Source organism: Dasypus novemcinctus, chromosome 1, assembly GCF_030445035.2.
Source record: "Dasypus novemcinctus isolate mDasNov1 chromosome 1, mDasNov1.1.hap2, whole genome shotgun sequence".
NCBI classification, from domain to species: Eukaryota; Metazoa; Chordata; class Mammalia; order Cingulata; family Dasypodidae; genus Dasypus; species Dasypus novemcinctus.
The window spans coordinates 139,626,438-139,641,565 of NC_080673.1; the positions used below are offsets into that span (position 1 = coordinate 139,626,438).

A 15,128-nucleotide genomic window follows, 5' to 3' on the forward strand; every position below is an offset into this window, starting at 1 on the left:
GGCCACATTTGAGCAACATGGAGGCTCTCAGGAGGTAACTCTTAGATACCTTGCAGCTCTAGGCCTAGTTCATATTCCAGGAGCACAGGTTCAAAAGCATGCAAGTATCTGTGAATATGGTCCTTCAAGTAATAAAGATTGATTGTCACTATGGGCCCTGAGGGGAGGAGGAGAGAGGAATTGAATAGAGGGAATCAGTGTAACTGTGGAGCAATGGAAGTATTCCACAAGATCATGCAATGATGGATATAGGACATGTTAAATTATACCAAAAATGTATAAAAGTCTATAGGCTAAAATGTAAACCATAATGTAAAACATAAGATAACTAAATTTTAGAAAAATGTATAGTCTAAAATATAAACCATAATGTAACCCAAATGGAACTATGTTTGAAAGCTATGTTTCAATATCTGTACATAAGCTGCAGCAAATATAATATGAATATGTAAAGAGATCATTGCTGGGGAAGGGACAAAGGGCTTGATGTTGGTTATGTGGGAGTACCCTATATTGTATATGTGAATTACTGTGATCTAAAACTTCTGTGAAGACAAAGTTAATGAGAAAAGAAAAAGAAAAAAAGAAAGGATGTAGACTCTGAGGAAGAAATGAAAGAAATTGCCTTGACACTCTACATACAGGACAATACCTATTGCAGTGATGAAAGGCAAAATGTCAAAAAGAAAGCTTTTTCATTTTTTCATTTTTTGATACCCCAATTTATTTTTTCTTTATTTAATTTTTCTAAATTAGTACATATTCTATATCTAACCTTTAAATCCATCAATATATTCCATTCTACTATTAATGGAACTTGGCAATATATTAGGCTTCTATTTTGAAAAGTTTTGGACCATAGAGAGTTTCAACTATGGCAGGGGGGGAACACTGGTGTGGGATGTTATTGATGGGTGGCACATGGTTGGGAGGGAATTCTTCAGGACATGTATACAGGGTACACAAAAATGTTTGGATATTTTCATAGTAGTTACAGTTAAAAGTGACAACTGAGGGAGTGCTGAGTTCCTAGACAGGGGAGCTCTATCACGTTCCCCAATGGAACAGCAACAATCCCCCAAGTGCAATGGCAAAGATCAATAAAAATGGATGGTCCAACAATGAGCCCTTTAATGTATTTTTAATCTCATCCATCATGTCTTTCCTTCCCAAAAGGTCTGTTACTTTTCTTTGAAAGCTTTCAAATTGTTCTTTAAGCCTACCCAGTGTATTTTAACATCCTTTATGTCTTTAGTCATTTTTTTTCAGTTCTTTGAATTGACTTAGGTGTTTTCCATGATTATCATTGATTAATTTTCTTAAATCCTGTATCTCTTCAGGATATTTGGTTTGTTCCTTTGGCTAGACCATCTCTTCCTGTTTCCTAGCATGGCTTGTAATTTCTTGCTGATGTTTAGGCATCTGAATATGTAGGTGAAATTACTCTGATGTCCAATTTCTTGCTCTTGCCTATTTTTTTTTCACAGCTCTTCTTTGATATTTGCTTCAACTTATTATAAGCCTTTAAAATTGCTCAGCTTAAATTACCATAATTGGGCCAGGGACTCACTAATGTAATGTTTGAGATAAGAGAGACCTAAAAGCAGTTTTCCTCCATGAAGTTTGCAGACTGACCAGCAAAAGACACTCATTGGGAAGTGTTTTTTTCATTCAGGCTTTCTTGTGTTTTGCTTGGCCAGAGCCAAGATTCAAAGTGTGCTCTGCTGGCTGAATTTGCTGACAAGAAGCTCCCCATCTCCCCTCCCTTTTCCCTTATACCAGCTGACAGGAAGGAAGACATTTATTCCCATCTCAGTTGCTGCAGTGTGTCAGGGGTTTTATCTCAGCTTAATAACTTGGAGGTGGGGGCTGGAAGCCCTTACCAGCTGTCATAGGGATTGGTAACTCATGTTTGTCCTTTCATGTTCTCAGTCTCTCTGTCCCGTCCCTCTTTGGAGTTGTGTAGCACTGTCCTCTTCTACTGATCTCTAAAACAGTTCCCTGGAACAGCTTTTGGCCGTTTTCTGTTGTTTTTGTTCAGAGACCTTGAGTAATACCTAATAGTCATATACAGAAACTTACACCCCCAATACAGCAGGATATACATTCTTCTCAAGTTCATATGGATCATTCTCCAGGATAGAACACATGCTAGATCATAGAAGAAGTCTCAATGAATTTAGAAAGATTGAAATTAAACAATTTATTTTCTCTGAACACAACATAATGAAGCTGGAAATTAATAAGGGAAAGGGAACATGAACAGGCACAAAGAAGTGAACTTAAATAATACACAATTAAACAATCAGAGGGTCAAGAAGGAAATTGCAAATGAATTCATCAACTGTTGTTTTTGTGAGAGAGTTGAGCTCTGCTGGCATATTCCAAAGCCATATTCCTGGGACTTTCAAAGGATTTCTTCTTATGTCATAATTTTATGGTTTTAAAATAAGCAGTGTCATCCATGGGTGCAGTCCCCCACCTTGGTTACTTTTTCAAAATTGTATTGTCTTTTGTAAAATTTTGTAAAAATCGTAAAGTCTTCTTGTGACTTTATTCATCCATGTGAAATTTAAAATCAGAGTTGTGTCAAATTATGAGGAAATTTTTGTTAAGATTTTCATTGACATATAACAGAATTTGTAGATTTCTTTGGAAGAATTGATGTCTTTATAATACTTCTTTTCCCATTTGTGATCCTGATAAGTTTCTACTTTTTTTTCAGTTCATTTATGTTTTTCAATAACATTTTACACTTTGAGTATAGAAATTGCCTCATTTCCATGTAAAACAAAAAATACCAAATTGTGCAGATGTATCATCAAGTGTTTTTCTGATCCCTTATAGGTCAGAGCTTGGATGGTTCTATCTTTACATATAAGTATTGTAACTATAAATAATTACCTAATGACATAATTAACTATATAAGATATCAAGTTATATTTGGTATAGATTATTAGAAGTAGGGTTATAGATTAAAATAATAAGTGTGTAATTTTGCTGAAGTTTGTCAATTTCCCTTTCATAGGAATTACACCATTTTGCATACTAATACAAATTTTAAAGCCCATGTATTCCTCAGAGCCTTACCAAAAATGTGCTATTAAAACAATGGAATTTTATAAATCTAATAATGAGGAAAGGTATTTTAATCTACTTTTAATTTGAATGACTCTTATTATCAAATATTTAAGCATCAATATAGTGATAACAATTTGAACTTTCTTTTCTGTCGAATTGATTGTTCAGAAGTTTTGCCCATTTTTATTTCATATTGTTGGTATATTCATTTTAGTTTTCACAGATTTTTATATTAGTGATAATATCTTATTTTCTGTAATATGTTTTTGCAAATAACTTTTCTTCCTATCAAAAACTTATTAGATTGTACTATACCATATTTTCTCCAAAGATTTGTAATGTCAGCTCTATTAACTATTAAGTTTCTATAAAACTTGGGCATCTTTTTGGATTTTCTATTGTTTCATTAGGTTTTCCATCTATCTATGAAAACTACCATACCATCTTAGTAGCAGAGGTTTTATAAAATGTTTTAATATATGATAAAGCTATTCCTCCTTATTGTTCTTTCTTCAGTTTTGTCTAATTTATCATCACTGTTTATCTTTCCATAAAATCACATAATCATATTTTGATCTATAGAAAAATGTGATTATCTTTAATGCGATGATGAATTTATAACTGAAGACAATATGACATCTTTATGATGATATGACATCTTTATGATAATACAATATTTCTTTCATTTGCTTACTCTTCTTTTGTGGATTTCTGTCTATTGATTGATCATCATCTAACTATCCTCACACATACAGTCAAGTCACATTTTATCATGTGTTTTTATAATGAAGTGGAGTCATATTTTTCTTTCTGAGTTTTCCTTTTAATAATTTGTAGTACTTTTATGGAAATGTTAATGTAGTAATCCATCTTGAATTCAATTTTATGAACTCTACTTAGTAAATCCATAACTTGATTTAATTTCCAATACAACCCCTAATATAATATCTGTCTAAAACCACAATTATCTCTATCATTTCCACATGTAACATATAATTTAAGTATTTCACATATAACTGAATTATTTTATTCCTTTTCCACTATCACTCTGTTCTGAAGTAAATAGCTTTACATTATATTTGATCATATGAGGGGAAAGTTCGTTCTTTGTTTTTTTATCATTGTTCTTCTTATTATTTTGAACATTGCCTTGGCCTTTCTTGTCTCATGTATATTGTCTGATGTATATTTTCAAGTCAGTTTGACAAGTCTCCTAAACACTTTTGGAATTTTTAAATTACTGTTTTATTTCATTTATTGATTAATATAGGTAGAATAGATACTTCAAATATTTAAGTGTTCTCCTCAAGACCAATCTTTCCATTTAGTCAGAATTCTTTTTGTAAGCATCCATAAATTTGGTTATATTTATTCTGAAATATTTTCAAACTAACAAAACTGTTACAAAATAAGGCAAATATTACATAGAAAACTCCAGCATACCTCTGTCTTCTCAGATACACAGAATCACCAATTTTCATATTTTGCACATTTGCTCTTCCTTCCTTCCTTCCTTTCCTCCTGCCTTCCTACCTTCCTACGTTCCTTCCTTCCTTCCACTTCTTTCTTCTTTCTTTCTTTCTTTCTTTCTTTCTTTCTTTCTTTCTTTCTTTCTTTCTTTCTTTCTTTCTTTCTTTCTTTCTTTCTTTCTTTCTTTCTTTTCTCTAGCTATCTTCTATCTATTATCTATATGCTTGTCTATCAATCCCTTTTCTCAACAATAGTGTAGATTGTATACAACATTGGAGGGTAGGTTTGTACATAATGATCCTTAATATTAGTACTGCCTTGTACATCTAAGAACAAGGATATTCACATATTTAAACATTTTAATTGCCCTTACCACATTTAAGCAATTTAACAATATTAAGCTTATAGTCCATATTCTAGTTTTCTCTAGCTCCTTTTGAGTCTTTTCTCTTTTCTAGTTAAATACCTTTCAGAATTATGTATTGCATTTAATTGCATTTAACTATCATTATATCTTTAGTTGTTCTTTAATTCTTTTTTTTTCTTTTAATTGTGGGAGCATAAATACAATATATGCTTTCTTTTGCAATCATTCCCAAGCATACAATTAAATGGGAATAAATCACACTCACAGTATTGCAGTACCCTCACCTTCCACTACTAAAACTTTCCCATCTCCCCAAACAGAAACCCTCAGCCATTATGCATTAATTCCCCTATCTCCCTGTATCCTGCTTCTGGGAACCTATACTCTAATTTCTGTTTCTATGATCTTGCATATTGTCCAATAGTTTTGTGGTTACCATGGGGCTTACATTTAACATCTTAAATATGTAACTATCTCCTTTACTTTGACACCAACTCAATTTCCATAATACACACAAACTGTGTATCTCTTATCACAAATTACATGCTTATGCATTACGTGACCAAAAAACAGTGATTTATCATTACATTTTATGCATTTGCCTATTAGATCCTATAAGAAGTGGAGTTACAAGACAAAAATAATTGCCACTACCCATCATTACCTTCACTGGAGATCTTTATTTCTTTATCTGGCTTCAATCTATTATGTATTGTCCTTTCCTTCCAACCTGCAGAATTTTCTTTAATATCTCATCACAGCAGTCTAGTAGTCACATACTCCCTCAGCTTTTGTTTACCTGGAATGTCTTAATCTCTTCCTCATTTTTGAAAGACTATTTTGCTGGATATAGAATTCTTGGTTGGCAATTTTTACTTTCAACACTTTAAATATTTCATCCCACTGTTTTCTTGCCTCTATGGTTTCCAATGAGATCAGAACTTAACCTTATTGAGACTCTCTTATATGTAACATGTTGCTTCATTTTTTTTAGTTTTCAGAGTTTTTTCTTTATCTTTGGCATTTAACAAATTTGATTATAATATACTGTGGCATTGGTCTGCTTAGATTTATCCTATTTGGAAATCTTCTAGTCTCTTAGGTGTATATATTCATGTCTTTCTTTAAATTGGGAAGTTTTCAGCCATTATTTCTTTGACTATTCTCTCGGTCCCTTTCTCTCATTTTTCTTCCTCTAAGTTTCCTACAATATGTATATTTATATGCTGGATAGTTTCCCATAGGTTCCTCAGGCTCTATTCATCATTTTTCTTTTTTCTTCTCCTCAGACTGAATGGATTCAATTTTCTCATCTCCTTGTTCTCTGATTATTTTTTCTGCCAGTTCCAATCTGCTTTTATACCCATCTATGGAATTTTTAATTTATGTTATTCTTAACTTCAGATGTTGTTTCCTTTGTGTGATTTCTGTCTCTCTATTGATAGTCTCTTTGTGTTCATCTATTATTTTCCTGATTATATTAGTTCTTTTTCCATGTTTTCCTTTAGCTCTGTGAGGATGTTTAGGACCTATTTTTTTTTTTAAAATTCAGGTGTGGGTCCCTACATTGTAACTAAGTTTGAGGAAGACACATCTCACACAAACACATAAATACTCACTGAGCATACTTATGAACCACAGAAGGATAGAATACCATTTACAGTGTCTAATGTTTTAATCTTCTCTTTTGCCTGGGTCATCACTTGTTCCTTTTTATGTTATGTGACCTTTTGTTGAAACCTGGATATTTTGATATTTTATTATATTATCCCTGGAATTTAGACTCCTTCCCAGACTTTGAAGATTTACCTGTGTCAAGTCTTATCTATGTCCAAACTGTAGGGCCCTCTGATTCTTTATACACATGCATCTTGTCTTGGGCATTCACCCATGGCCCTAGGAATTTCCTTGTTTACATGTTCCAAGTGTCCTCTCTTCTTTAGGAAACAGTCTCCTTAGGGTACTGGGTACTGAACTATATATTCTATAGCCAGAAATCCCCTTGTCTCAGGCAGCATGACTTGAGTGTTGTACTCCAGCGTTCTGTAGAAGAGCTCCATGAGTTGCCGAAGATATGCAGGACAAGTTTGATGTTGAGTTCCTGAAGCCACTATTTGACAGATTGAGCCAAACATACATGATCCTGGTATGTACACAAAGATTACTCTGCTCCCTCTGGAACCAGGGCCAGGATTTGCACTAGGAGTGTGAGCTGACTCTAGACTGAGTCAGTGAGGGATACGGAAGGAGCCAGAAAAAGTGTCAGGAGAAGCATTAACTTTTGTAGCCTTTTCTTTATTCAGAAATTGCTCTATTACTGTAGTCCTTTAGCTGTTTTCTAGTGCTTTAAGAATTATATTTCTGCCAGTTCTTGCTGGCTGTTCAAAGCTATCATGGGGAGAGGGAACAACACAGCATCTCATTCTAGCATATTGAATGGTGCAAGATTCAAGAAAGACTTCCATAAATTTTTAATATATTCTGAAAAAAAAATCCACCATAATTTGGCCCTGCCTACATTTCCAATCTCATTTCGATTTTTCTCTTCCTTGCTATCTACCTTCAATCCACAATAACCTCTCTCTTCTTGAACAGAAAGTCTGTTCTCATCATAAGGTATTTCAACTCAATCCTTCTGCCTGCAAACTATTTCCCCTAATCATCACATATCTGGCTCCTAATTGTCATTGAAATCTCAGATTACATATTGCCATATTAATAATGCTTCCCTTATACCACTCTCTAACATAGTCTCCTTGTCAGTATACAGCATCTGCTTTATTGTCTGAAAGCACTTATATCTATCAGATACTTTTCTTATGATGATAATTAATATCTCTATTTATTATCTGATTCCATCTAATCAAAAATACTGAGAGTAGACAGAGTATCAATGCTATTGTTCTATCACCAAAAAATAAGTCTTGACAAAGGGGTAGGCACTACATTTTAAAAAAATGATAATCTATAAGGAAACTGCATTTTATTCCCAATAAAATATCTGTATACACTTGTCATAGGGGCTTGAAAAATTCTATATATGATTTCACCATAAAATGTCTTTCTTATCTCTTTTTTCATCTCCTACACTATGCATACCTATTCCCAACACTTCCAGCATTTTGCTCTAAGTTTTCCAGTAGAAACACTATATGCACCTTTATCTTTAAAATATACTTCATATCTTCTGACAGTCTACAGGAAAGAAAAAGAAAAGTGGGGAAATGGCATTACTAAAATATCTTTTGGAAACCCCTCAATTAAAAAGAAGTCATTAATCAAAGTGTAGATATTAAGACTTTAAATGATATATACAGCTAAGTATGAAAGAGACACATATGAAGGAAAACATAGTATGTGATGGGTTAATTGTGGTGATATGGCATGGAAGCTTATGAGCAAATTTTAATAATTTTATACCATTATTTTCATCTTAGTTCCCTAGAAAGCATATTATTTTAATGGTCATAATCATTTGTGTTGATTATTTTCCTTTCCAGCTGTCACTTTGGCTTAGTGATAAATACTTTTCAAGGCAGCATGATGTTTATCAGAAAATATTATTTTCCATAAGTAGATACAGCATTTAAAAAAATTTTTTTAAAGAAGCTTTAGATGACATAAACGTTAAGTATAGTTCAGTTCCCAATCTCCCCAGCACCGGAGATTTCAGTGTTCCATTCCAGATCAGTTGCTAATTTAGGTTATTGTAGATCATTTAAAGACTGCAAACCCAGACCATTCATGCTTCTATGATTCTTCAAAAGAAGTGGTATGCAAGAAAATAACAATATGTATATAGTAGGGTATATATGTACATATATGCATAGTATAATAAAAATATTCTGCAGCAAATTCCTCTGAGAGTTGGCATATTTTCTTCTGTAGTACTTTACAAACAATTATAATCTACAACATGGACAGTCTCATTCTTATTCAAAAGCCTGATCTCCATCAGTTAGACTTTATTTTAAAAAATAGAAAAAATGTAGGAGTAAAGCTCTTTGTGAAACTACTTTGTCTTAGAAACACAGTAGAGGGAATCTCCTGTAAGCTGTATGAAAGAGAGCACAGAAAGTGAGAAGAATGATGTCATTTATCCTGTTTCTCTGCCTCCCTCCCTCTAGTACTAGATGTACTAAATATTTCACAAATAAAGAGCTTTCCACCTACACATTTAGTTCAAAGTTATGAGATAAGGGTTATAAATCTAATGCAAAGAATCCAAGTGCCACTCCATAATGGAGAGCAGATTTTCTTTAAAAAAAAAAAGGTTGGAGAAGGTATTGCCAATTTATGGTACAAAATATGACACAAATCAAAATGTTAATCAGAGTTAGACAGAGACTAAGTGGTGGAAGAAAGTGGACCTTTTTGTATTGTACATATTCTAGATTCTTATCTCTGTCCTAGACACTTGGTTTAATGAATGTATTTTTTTTCCTTTTTTCTTTTGCTAAATAAAGTTTTTTTAATCTTGTTCATTTTATGCTGATATGTTGATTTCCACTGGTATTGCTGCATAAGTGATGTCCATTTTATTAAAATAACTTCCTTTTAACATTAGCTGCATGAATTTATCATAGATATGAACAATGAGTATGTACATGCATAGACAGGGACCTAATATCTGAACTAGGCTAGTTATACTGTTTAAAATATCCCAAACACCAAGAATCTACTTTCTTTCCTTTAAAATGACTTGATTTTTAAAAATTGATTTTAATTTCTAAATAAAAAGTTAATTTAATATGCTTGAAGGGCCTTGTTCCATCACTTCCCACATCACTCTTCTAAATAGTAAGTTGTGTCAAATAGGGAAGGATGGTCTAATAATGAGTCCTTGATAATGATGATTATGCTTATGAGACTTTGCTCCTTAAATTACAACTTAGCCTAGTGCTGTACAAATTACCTCCCGAGAGCTCCTTGTTGCTCAAATGTGGCCTCTCTTTAAGCCAAACTCATCATAGAAATGCATTACATTCCCCCTAGCATGGGACATAACTTCTGGTGATGAACCTCCCTGGCACTGAGGGATTACTACCAAACACCAACAAACAATGCAACTGGAAAAAAGACCCTGAATAAAATGGGGAAAAGGTAAAGACAAATAAGTTAGTATGGCTAAAAGACTTCCAAGTAAGTCGGGAGATCATCCCAGAGGTAGCACTTATGCATGTCTCAGCAGAATCTCATAAACTACCAAAGTAGATCCTTCTCCAAATAGTGGGGATCCTGAGGACTCTGGAGATGCCCATCCTATGGTCATGGCAGATAGCTCTGGAGCCTGGTGCCTTGACATTGGGCCCTACTTTGGAGTTTGTGTTCCCTAGTGTGACAGAGTTGGACTCAGTTGTGACTTCTCTACATCTGCCTCTCCTGTCCTGTCTATTTGAAACTATAGTTAGTTGGTGCTGGACTTCGTAGGTGTGTAGCAGTTTGATATTATTGATGAATTCCAAAAAGAAATATCGGATTATGTTTGTAAATGGATCTTTTCTTCTGGGCATATTAGATTATATTGGATTCAGAGGTTTACTCGATTAAGTAATCAGGTAAGCCTCTTGTGCCAGTAGGACGCTGAGCCCCTAACCCTTGGTGGGTGGGTACTCACAGATAAAAGGCATGGCAAAGGATAGAGTTGAGGGTTTTTGATGTTGGAGTTTTAATGTTGGAGTTTGATGCTGAAGCCTTAAGCTGGGGCCCTGGGAATTAAGCTCACAGAGGAAACAGAAGCAAACCCTGGGAAAAGAGAAGACCTGAGCCCAGGAAAAAGAAGCCTGAGGAAGGGAGGAGCCCAGGAAGCCTAAGCCTTCACAGATGTTGGCCACCATCTTGCTTCAACATGTGAAAATAGACTTTGGTGAGGAAATTAACTTATGCTTTAAGGCCTGGTATCTGTAAGCTCCTACCCCAAATAAATACCCTTTATAAAAGCCAACTGATTTCTGGTGTTTTGCATCAGAACCTTTTCGCTGAGTAATACGGTCAAGAGACTTGAATCTTTGGGCTGTCCATGTGCCAGCTGGGCCCTGAGCCTCAGCAAAATTGCAAAACTTATACTCCAGATCATTGGACTTACCCAGGACAATTAACAAGGAGATGATGATGGGCAACAACCATCCCAAAGAATCAAAAAAGTCCACAACCATAAGCAGAAAAGTCCCATCTATCTGCCCTACAGGAATGAATCCCCCTCTCAATCAGAGATGGAATGGACATCACCATCTCAGAGACCTCAGGACTGGGGAATAAAATATGAACTAGGGTAGATTTACTGGTATTCTCCTATAGACGTATTGTGATTCTAGCAATGGAAGAAATTATATCATTGATGTGGAAGCAGAGGCCACTGGAGATGCTGAAGGCAGGGAGAGGGAAAAAGAGGTATAATAAGGGGCATTTTCAAGACTTAGAATTGTCCTGAATGTCATTGCAATGACAGATATAAGCCATTATATATCGTGCCTTAACCTACAGAATTGAGTGGAAGAGAATCTAAACTACAATGTAAGCTATAATCCATGTTTCGTGGCAATGCTCCAAATGTGTTCATCAATTGCAATGAATATACCACACAAAAGAAAGAAATTGTTAATGTGGGCAAGGGTGGGAGATATGGGGAATCCCTTATATTTTGGGATTATATTATGGGAATCCCTTGTATTTTTGTGTAACATTATGTGTAATCTAAGTAACTTTTAAAAAAATGAAAAATATATTTAAAAAAAGGAAACCAGAAAATTAATTCAGCATAAACATCCTGGAATATATGTAATTCAATTTTTTGTGTCTGTGTATTTTCAGAATTCTTAGCTAAAAGAATGTTCAAAGAAAGAATTTTCAACTGCAAATAACATCTTGTCAATCATGGAAAACAAAGGATATATTTATAGCATTTTCTTTTGAGTTTATGATATATTTTGCCCTCCGTGCAAAGGAGTTAGATGATACATATTTTATAACAGTTCTTAGGATCCAAAAATGAGTTTTCCCCTTTTCAGTGATTAGATTCTTCATGAGCTTCACAACTGATTCCAGAGGATATTGTTAGGTCTTTTACAGACTTTCCCATTTTCATTGAATGTGATCATTATCATTCCAAGGGTTTTTGTATTTACTGTGAATCCAAGGAGAAGTCATCAATTCCAAGAGGGTCCATCAAAAAATCACTAAGATGCAATACAGTTTGATAAGTTTTAAATTACAAGAGTGTTTTTCATCAGATTTAGAGTGTGTAATAATTTTAAGGGACGTAAGGATATCCAAAAATTAAGTTGCAAGAACATCCAATTAAATCTAACAAAAGATGGGATGATGATCTCTTCCATAGAAAATATATGCTAGTAGTGTTAAGTTGATTGCATAAAATCAATATTTTTAAAGAAATTGTATCACTTTAGAGGCCTATACATTTGTGTATGTATGTATGCATGTATTTATGTATTTACTTAAATTTTTCTGTTTACCAGAAACAGATAACTCCTATGGTTGTTTATGATTAGGTTCATTTAGTAGATATTTTTCATATTTCCAGGATATATTAGGCCTAAATTATATTCATTAAACTAGACATAAGAATGAATAAAAATAGCTAGAAATTAGAGGCAATTTACCTGTGCCAATTGAACTTGATGACATAAACCCTACAGGTCCCCAAGCTAGTTTTACATCACAGTCTTTCAGGTGTGGGGTTTTTGTTTGTCACCATTTTTTCCAATAAATAAATAGTTTTAAAATAGAAAAAGGTAGAGAGTGCAAGACTTTATGGGAAATGCAAATTTAAAGGTTAATATATGGTGTCAATGAAAAATCATTGAGTAGTAAACCAAAGTTTAACATATTCTTCATTTTTTTATACCTCATAAATTCTTTGGATTGTGAGTACGTATATAATATTAAGGTATTTTTTTTACCAAACTAGAATATGGATAAATTTACCCTTTCAGAGCTCACACACTGTCATCAATGTATGGTTTCAATTACATATCATGTAAATAACTCTAGTACATTTTTTAAATATTAGAACAACTTTAAATCAGCAAGACTTCATTTTGATTTATTTTTAAGTTGCTTCAGCATCTAATCTGGTTAATTTAAATTTGATTTTGTGTGGGGACTTGCATTTTTCTCTCTGTGTAGTTTACATAAAACAAAACCACACACTGAGAATAATCAGTATAAAGGCAGGCCAAAAGATCAACAGTAAAGCAGGCAAATTTGAGGGACCATGCCAGAGAAAAGGGAAAGGCTTTGAGATGGGTCCCACATTATCTGCTAGGTTACAGATTGTTGATTTGTAATCAGTACAACTCTAACACACCAAACAAGAAATGGCAACCTGAGGTTTTAAAACAGAAAATGTTAAAAAGAGACAGAGAAGAAAGAGATACTACCTTCAAAGGAGGAAATTTAAAAGACAAAAGAAAAGCCTCTAGGTAAACCTGGGCTCAGTCAAGAAAACATTGACTTTCTTCACTTAACATAAGCCAGGCACTGAGGGACAAATATTACATGCCCTCACTGATATGAATTAAGCAAATTGAGCAGACTCAGGGAGTTAGAGTCTATAACATAGGTTTACAGGAGACAGAGAGAGAATAGAGGGTTGCGAGTAATGCCTATAAGGGAAAAATCTATGATAAGGTGGAAGGGTGTGGTTGAGCAGTCGATGGGTGTGACCGTGGTACAGTGACATGATTGGGTTCTGCAATGCTGGTCTGTGAGGGGGAGTAGTGTATGTGCGGTGGAGTTGGGTTGGATATTCCATGGGACTGGGGAGAGGATTGGAGAATGGAACAGACAAAACTCTGGGGATTTGCAGGTCTGTGGTAAAAACTATAAAGTTGGAAATGTTCTTTTGGGTTACTGGTGTAAGGTGTCAGTTGTGTATGGGTATACAGGATAGGTTGTACCTGGGGTAAGCCTCTATGGAATATCTACGTGTTCATCTTCTCATAGTGTGTTATTATCAGTGAGTGGAGATGCACACAGTTAGCAAGAAAATATTAAATTCCCATCCTGGGGAGTTCTGTTATGTTCTCAACTAGAGGGACAAGAATCCCTCAAGAACATAGGTAGTGCCTAATAAAAGAAAACAGACCGATATGCCAAGTCCTCAATATTATTGCAAGTAACTCTGAATCTTATTCTTCAGAAATGAATCTGAATGATTACTATAGGTTTCTAGGAGAGGGGAAGGGAAGAATAGACTAGATGGAATATAGGGTATTTTTAAGGCATTAGAATTGTTCAGTGTGATCTTGCAATAATGGATTCAGACCACTTCAAATTTTGTCAAAATCTATAAAAATGTATGAACCAAAGTGTAAACCATAATGTAAACCATTGACCATGGTTCATAGCAATACTTTGATATTTGTACATCAGCTATAACAAATTTACTATCCACATGTAAAATGTTATTAATAAGGGAGAGGAGAAAAGGGGGAGGGCATTGGGTATATGTGAATCACCTGTATTCTCTATGTGACTTTTCTGTATCCCAAAGCTTCTTTGAAAATAAAATGAAAAAAAAAAATACGGCACTGGGGGAATATATGAAAGAAAATGGCACTGTACATACAAGACAACAGATCTTACAGAAATGAAGAATACAATTACAATTTCTAGAACTTTTAAAAATTATTTAAAATTGTTTTAATTTTAAAAAATGTTATTAGCTAATTTTTAACTTATTTCATTTTCTTATTAATTTTATTCAGTTATTTTGTTGGCTTCATTTTTGGAGAGGTTTTGGATCACAGAAGAGTCATTGCAGTGGCAGGGAGGATGACTGGTATAAGGTATCAATGATGTGAGGACGCATGGGAAGGGGTTCCCCTGGGGCATCCACTAAGACATATGAATAGTTTCAAGTGTTCATGGGACATTTTCACAGTGTGTGGAAATGTGTACAACAACTGAAAGAATATTGAATTCCCATCTTGGGGATTTCTGCTACATTCTCTGATAGGACAGCAAGAATCCACTGAGTGTAAGATCAATGTCTAGTGAAAGAAGACAGACCATTATGTTCTTTATATTGATGATTGTACTTATGAACCTTCTCTTGTGAAATTGAAACTTAGCCTGTTATTATATACTGCCTAAGATTATCTCCTGAAAACCTCCTTGTTGCTCAAATGTGGCCTCACTTTAACCCAAACTCAGCATATAAACGTACTACCTTCCTCCTGGTATGGGG

General features: G+C 34.2%; 1 non-coding gene across 1 annotated transcript; it reads right to left on the minus strand.

Moving 5' to 3' along the window:
* Positions 1-6,464: 6,464 nt before the first annotated feature.
* Positions 6,465-6,565, minus strand: LOC111766171 (small nucleolar RNA U13). Its single transcript, XR_002798283.2, has one exon. It is a non-coding gene; the product is annotated as a small nucleolar RNA U13 (small nucleolar RNA).
* Between the last annotated feature and the right edge of the window lie 8,563 nt (positions 6,566-15,128).